The 6,427-nt window shown below is 34.9% G+C and overlaps 1 long non-coding RNA gene across 1 annotated transcript; it reads left to right on the top strand.

Annotated features, from left to right (window-relative positions):
* Positions 1-2,556: 2,556 nt before the first annotated feature.
* On the top strand, positions 2,557-4,840 carry LOC128552142 (uncharacterized). The gene is made up of 2 exons (XR_008368984.1): positions 2,557-3,481; positions 4,353-4,840. It is a non-coding gene; the product is annotated as an uncharacterized LOC128552142 (long non-coding RNA).
* Positions 4,841-6,427: the final 1,587 nt, after the last annotated feature.

Raw genomic sequence — 6,427 nt, 5'->3', positions numbered from 1 at the left:
CTGTATGCCCAACTCCGTTTGGTCTCACTGGTCAAGTGGTTTATTACTTCCCCTCACCTGTATGGGTTGGAGTTCCACTAGGGGCACAAATTTGTTCATGTGTCAAAGCCATCTAACTGTGTTTCAGAAGAAATGTTATTCCACACAATCATGTGCCTGTTTTGTCTTAAATATTTCCTCATCCTGTGCCATTAAATAGGCACGTCTTCAGATTAATGTAGAAAAATCAAAATTAAAAATAAGACACTCATCCCTTAGTAATTAAAATTACAAAATAAAAAAAATAAAGTGATTCAGTGAGTTTTGGCAAGAATTTATTTGCAAAATCATTCATGTAGTCTTTAAAACATATAGAAAAGCTATATACTGTGTTACCCGCACTGTAAATGTTTGATTTCTGTGTTATTTCTAAAGAAATGTTAACTTTATATATAATCATAACCGCCTCCTCAAGGGTTCAAGCTGGGGAAAAAAAAAAAGCCCGCTCGCTCCATGTAAAATCTACCCGCCTCTGAAAAAATTAAAATTGAGAAAAAAAAAAAATTCGCTCGCTCGCTCCTATTTCTTTTGAAAATTTTCCGAAGAACTATTAATCAATTTGGTATGGCCTGAAGGGTGCAAAAGTTCACGTTCACTAGTCACTGCCTTACTATCGCAGTCCGGTTGACCGATCACTTAGGTAGAAGTTGCAGAATCAGTTTTGTCCGTGCACTTAGTATTGTGTAAATGTATATATTATCCAGAATGGCGAGATATTTTTCCAATTTTCTACCTTTAGATATCTAGGTCTTTTTGCAGGGTCCATATTTGGATTATTTTATTCAGTGACATAAAGTCTTTTCTATTCCAAATGCATTACACTTCACAGTATTATCACCACTCAAAAATGAAGAATAAATACCTAAATTTGCAGTTATAACTCCAATTACTTTCTTGAACTGAAAATCAAACTGCCCTCGCATACTGTCAGGATACGAGTTATATGACCCAGTGAAGTGCCTACGCCTTTAGTATCTTGAACAATAAAATGGGTCAAATCGCTAAGGTAACTATGTCTTAAGACTAGCTGACAAACGAAATAGAATGTCCTTTGTTAAAACGTAAAGCTGGTGAGACCAAATATCTCGTATATAAAATTTTCCTCTGGCTACCTTGCATAAATGATTCGTGTACCAATGATTCTTAAATGATTTCAATTATAGCTAGATGATTTCAGGGGTCAGGCTAATCACTATCTGTTTCAAGCTAACAATCTTCAATTAATAATGAGTAGCTCAAACTCCTGTAGGCTGAAAACTCTATACATGATTGGTCTTTTTGTTGAAGTTCCCGTCAGACAATGTCTTTGAATCAACAACATACGAGTCATATTGCAAAGATGCTCGGCCTCTGTCCTCTTATATAAGTTACAACTCTATATGATCGCCCCGACTCCTGGATGCTCAGCGCCTATATGCTATTAAATGTAGCATTCAACTACCATATATAGGTATATACCATATGCCTTGGTTGTACTTCGTTAATAACACTGAATTGTCTATACGCTGGAACTCTCCTACTATCTCAGTAGATTACCAAACTCTGGGTCTCTGTCTCAGCTTTCCGATGCTCAGTCTATATTTGCGATCGTCTATAGCATTCAGCTACTCTTAAGGTAAAACTCCTATGCGCTGGCCCTTTAATTAGCTCAAAACCTTGTTGAAATTCTGCAACTCTTCTTTAATCTATGAACTTCAAACTTTTTCTTTTTTAATAATTTATTCGTCCTGGCAGTGTAGTATCAGTTGAATCCTCGATATGTCTTTTTTGGTCGCTGGATACCGAATGTTCTCTCTGTCACCCATCTACTTATTTATACCTCAGCAGACGTGCTATTTACAGAACTTGTTTTTAATTGGTCAAAATTTATGCATAGCCTTTAACAACGATTACTTGCTCTATCAAATATCTGGCTCCCTATAACTATTGTATAGGCTGAACGCCGCTAAATCCAGTTGTTCTTTATTTCATATAAAATCCACTTACTTCATAACGACTTTTCGACATTTTCTAGCATATCAGGTTTTCAGAGACTTATATTCCCATAAAGAACTAGATAGCTACTTTAGAAAAACAAAAAGAAAAGGCGGTGTTAACTTTTATATAAGAAAACTACAGTTCCTTAAATACAACCCGCTGAATTTACTTCTTTTCGTTTCTTTCAGTTTCTCTTTTCGAGACATTAAATTCTTACGCCGCCATTTTTACATAGCATGCGATAGGAACATGCCGATTTCAATAGAATGCAAAATAATACATACTGAAAAGCGGTAGATTACAAGTAAGAACGCTGCTGCCGAGAAAATACACTAGGAAAGGAAAAAAGATTAGTAATATTTATATTACTTGTGACTAGAAGAGCGGAGGCTTAAATTCTATTTGGTAGTGATCAGGCTATAAGAGAAAATTTTGTTTGATTTTTCCATGAATTTGCATTCATTCTCAAGGTACACCTATTCTGCTTAGTTTTGGTGCAAAATATTGAGAAAATATAGAGAAATGACAATTCATTACAGGTCACCCCCATCCCCAAAAATACACGAAATTTAGCCCTGTGCAAGCAAAATTTCAATTTATTTTACCTTATTCGTGGAATTTTCATTTAAGATCCATTTAATCGTTACAATGATTGTCATCTTCATTCAGAACCATGCTAATTTCAATGATATTTAGACAACCGAAGTGCTAAAATGCGAGAAAAGACATTTACTAGGTCCTAAAACGAACCAAAATAGAGCCACCTGGTCGAAAATTCGATCTTAATTCCAAAACACAAAAATTTAAGAGTTTTCAGCTATTTGTTAACGTTTTACATCATAAAGAATAGATTAATGGCATTTCCATTCATTTTCGAGGAGTTTCAGAAAATACCATGTCCTGCCCCTTATAATATGACATAATGTGTGATGCTGGGATCGAGCTATCGATGTAATGAAACCAAATTAGCCACAAATGACCCAAATCCTATTGTTTACAGTAATTCAACAATAATTATAGCAATGCTAGCATGAAAAGGGAGTCAAGCACTATCTGTGCTTACGTTATCAATACATCAAATATACAAATTATTCTGAAACATACAAAGAGTGTTAACCTCTTTAAAGGCACACATCAATAACATATTAATTTCTTTACCTTTAGTGTATCAATACATCTTCTTGAGCAAAAGGCTCCGACCTATTTCATTTACTTTTTAGTTAAATCGATATAGAAACTAGTAGAGACCTGTGATTACACTCGCAATGTGAAGAACACTTCTAATCGGGTTGTTTGTACGCTTTGCGTTTTGTGTTCTAATTTATTCTATTTCAGACCTTTCAGAAAAAGTGAAATCGTAAAACGAGCTTATATGAGAATTGGGAAAGGAGGTTATGACTTAGCTACGTACAATTGCGAACACTTTGCTACAGAATGCAGATATGGGAAAGGCAGAAGCAAACAGGTCTGGAATACTCTGGATTGAATTGATTATTTAGTTCAATGACCTATTCTGCGTACATGAATGCGAATCTTAAACTGTTGTCGGACTAGATTACAATTTTTGTACGACTACAATATGTTATAAATGTTTCGCTTAGCGAATAAGATTATTATGCAAATTATGTAAAACAGAAAATAAGATGAACACACAATACCATCTGTGCTTACAGGACCATTCCTTCCAATCAATGAGAAACATCTTATTTTAGTTTATTTCGTTACACGTAAAAGAAAGGCTGCAACGATTACATGAATTCCGTCAATAGCTATGAATCAGTTACAGATATGTGTAATAAGTCTGTATTGATTTATAAATAATTAAAATCAGTGATAAAATTTTTTGAAGCTTGAACGCTAGAAAACAAAATTTGATTATAAGTCAACAATTAAACGTAATTCTTCACAACACAATGACACATTATTTTGACCTAACTCAAGTTAAATAAGAAGTATATTTTCGTGGCAGTCTCTCTTTTTGTATCTTTGTTTTCAAATTAGACATCTTGATATTACAGAGGATTAACATTGACACAATTTACCAGATGCATGTTTTCAGTTGAATGTACCTCAAATTATGTCCTGATTAACCATTAAACAACAATTTTGTAATACATCTAATTGAAAAGATAGTTTTATTCATTAATGATTATTTTGGATTATAAAACCGTCTACTGAAATATATTAAATATTTTTACGACATTATCCATTTGTTCAGGTCAAACATATTACATATTAAGAAGGGACACAGCCAATTAAAAAACGTATTTATACTCCAAAGTTAACCATAACTTAGTCAGTAGATGTGACCATTTGAACAAGACAATATTTTGCAGGTTGAGACTGTTGGACAGCGGGCACTGGATTGTGTTCTACCGTCACCGTACCGGGCATGGAACAGAGGCGATGTAACTGAACTTTTAGCTCCACCACTGAAATGGGCTGCAGAAAAATTGTTCAGTACTCATCCGGGTGACCTTGTGCTGTTTTAAGCAATCCTCCGGTGCTGACATTGGTTTTCTTTCTTTATTCAGCTTGCTTAATGAAATATTTTCTGTAGTTCATGCTTATTGATTAGGCGATAACCGTTATTCCAAAGACATTACTTATATTACAATTTGTAAGAAGCTAGATATAGTAACTGAGAAAAAGATATGTCATGCGCTTATATAATCATATACAATGCATTTAAATGTTTAAGAGAAATACACTTTACCATTCAGTCTTCCTGTTTATACTTAACTCGTTCTGAACAGCTACAATTACTTTCTGCATTTGTTAATCTGATTTCTTTATTTGCCGCATAAAGTTGTTTCCAAATACATATTGTTTTTTATTTGTTGTCATTGTAGTGCGTTTTTCAATCACAAAGTCTTCAGATAACAAGTCATAATTGTTTCTGTGACAGAATGGCTGTAATATTTGAATAATAACAGTGTTTTCATTTTTTTACTTTTTAATACTATAAAGCCTTGAATGTCTCTCAATGATACAATGCTTTGACATTCCTAATGTATCATCATGTTGTAATAGGAGGACAAAATCATATCTGACGCCATCATGTATCAGCTCGACTGTTTTGTCAAATTTGTTCTGTAATGCAAAGGCAATGGGCATACAAAAATCAGGACAAAATTCCAACAATACTAAAAAAACTTTGAATGTCGACTATTTTGACCTGTAATGAAAAGGCAATGGGCCTACAAGGATACAATTGCTTTGACATCCAGGAGAAGTTTCTCCAACCAGATGCTTAAGACTGGGTTCACAGGGCTGTGTACGTTTTGATGAAAAAGAAAGTAGGACAAAATGTTCAACATCATGTTATGCATCATGTTGTGTTTTTCCTACTGAGGGGAATTGGGATAAAGTCATAGTGACCTTTTGCATTGATGGCAGTTTCACGGATTGTAGGAGACAAAATGCATCGGGACAAAATTCTATTAACATGTTGTTTGTTTTCCTACTGATTTAGCAACAGGATAGTGAGAAAATGATTACTATCCTGTGACACATCATGTAGTATAATACGATTTCATTGCCAGATCAAACCTAGAATGTTAGGGATCGGTATCATGGATAGACATTCGATGCCCTTCCCCATACATCTAACTGCGGCGTCCGGACAGCTAGGCAACCAAAGAGTGTATTTCGCACATCTCACTAGAGGGAACGTCGTGCTTCCCTTTGGCGGAGCAAAGGCATCAAATCCCTGTCCATGAATTCTCGCAGCGTCGGGTTAAGCAATTCCCTATTATAACGGGTTCGCTGCCTCGCCAAATATAGAGTCGGGTCATTACAACGAGCATTAACACTTAACGCATGCGATCAGAAATCCAAACAAGGGAGGAAAAAATGCTCAACATCAGGTAAGGACTAGGATACAATTGTAACCATCATGTAGCATTACGGTCGGATGTAGGATAAAATTCCAACATCATACTATGGCATTGAAAAGCATTTCAAATCTCTGATATAGCGTTATGGTCATGTTCTGACATTCTGATAGCTTGATGAGTTTTGTAATGATTTTGTATTACAGCTTATTACATACCTAAAATTATTTTCCATTAAGTTTCAATGGACCGCGATCGTGCAATATTTTTCCATATCATGACTTGGAACGCTTTCATATCGGACGTGGAATGTTTTCTTAACGTTGTAATGGAAAGAATCGCGTGATGTCCATGGCGTCCACGCGCACGTTGCTACAACAAGTTGACGTCATTTTAGCGGAAAATATTAATGCGCGTCAGTTTGATTTGTTTATTACATTTTCGTAGAAATTCATTCCGTAATTTTCCTGTCTTTCGTTACAGAACGATAATTTAGACATAAATTAATTATTTGATAGTGGGTATGTAATAAAAAGGTTATCAACTTTGTATTTGGATATATGCACTCGTTCTTT

The sequence above is a fragment of the Mercenaria mercenaria genome, unplaced genomic scaffold (genome assembly GCF_021730395.1).
Source record: "Mercenaria mercenaria strain notata unplaced genomic scaffold, MADL_Memer_1 contig_2076, whole genome shotgun sequence".
In the NCBI taxonomy this organism is placed as follows: Eukaryota; Metazoa; Mollusca; class Bivalvia; order Venerida; family Veneridae; genus Mercenaria; species Mercenaria mercenaria.
This window is presented reverse-complemented; position numbering and strand designations above follow the sequence as displayed.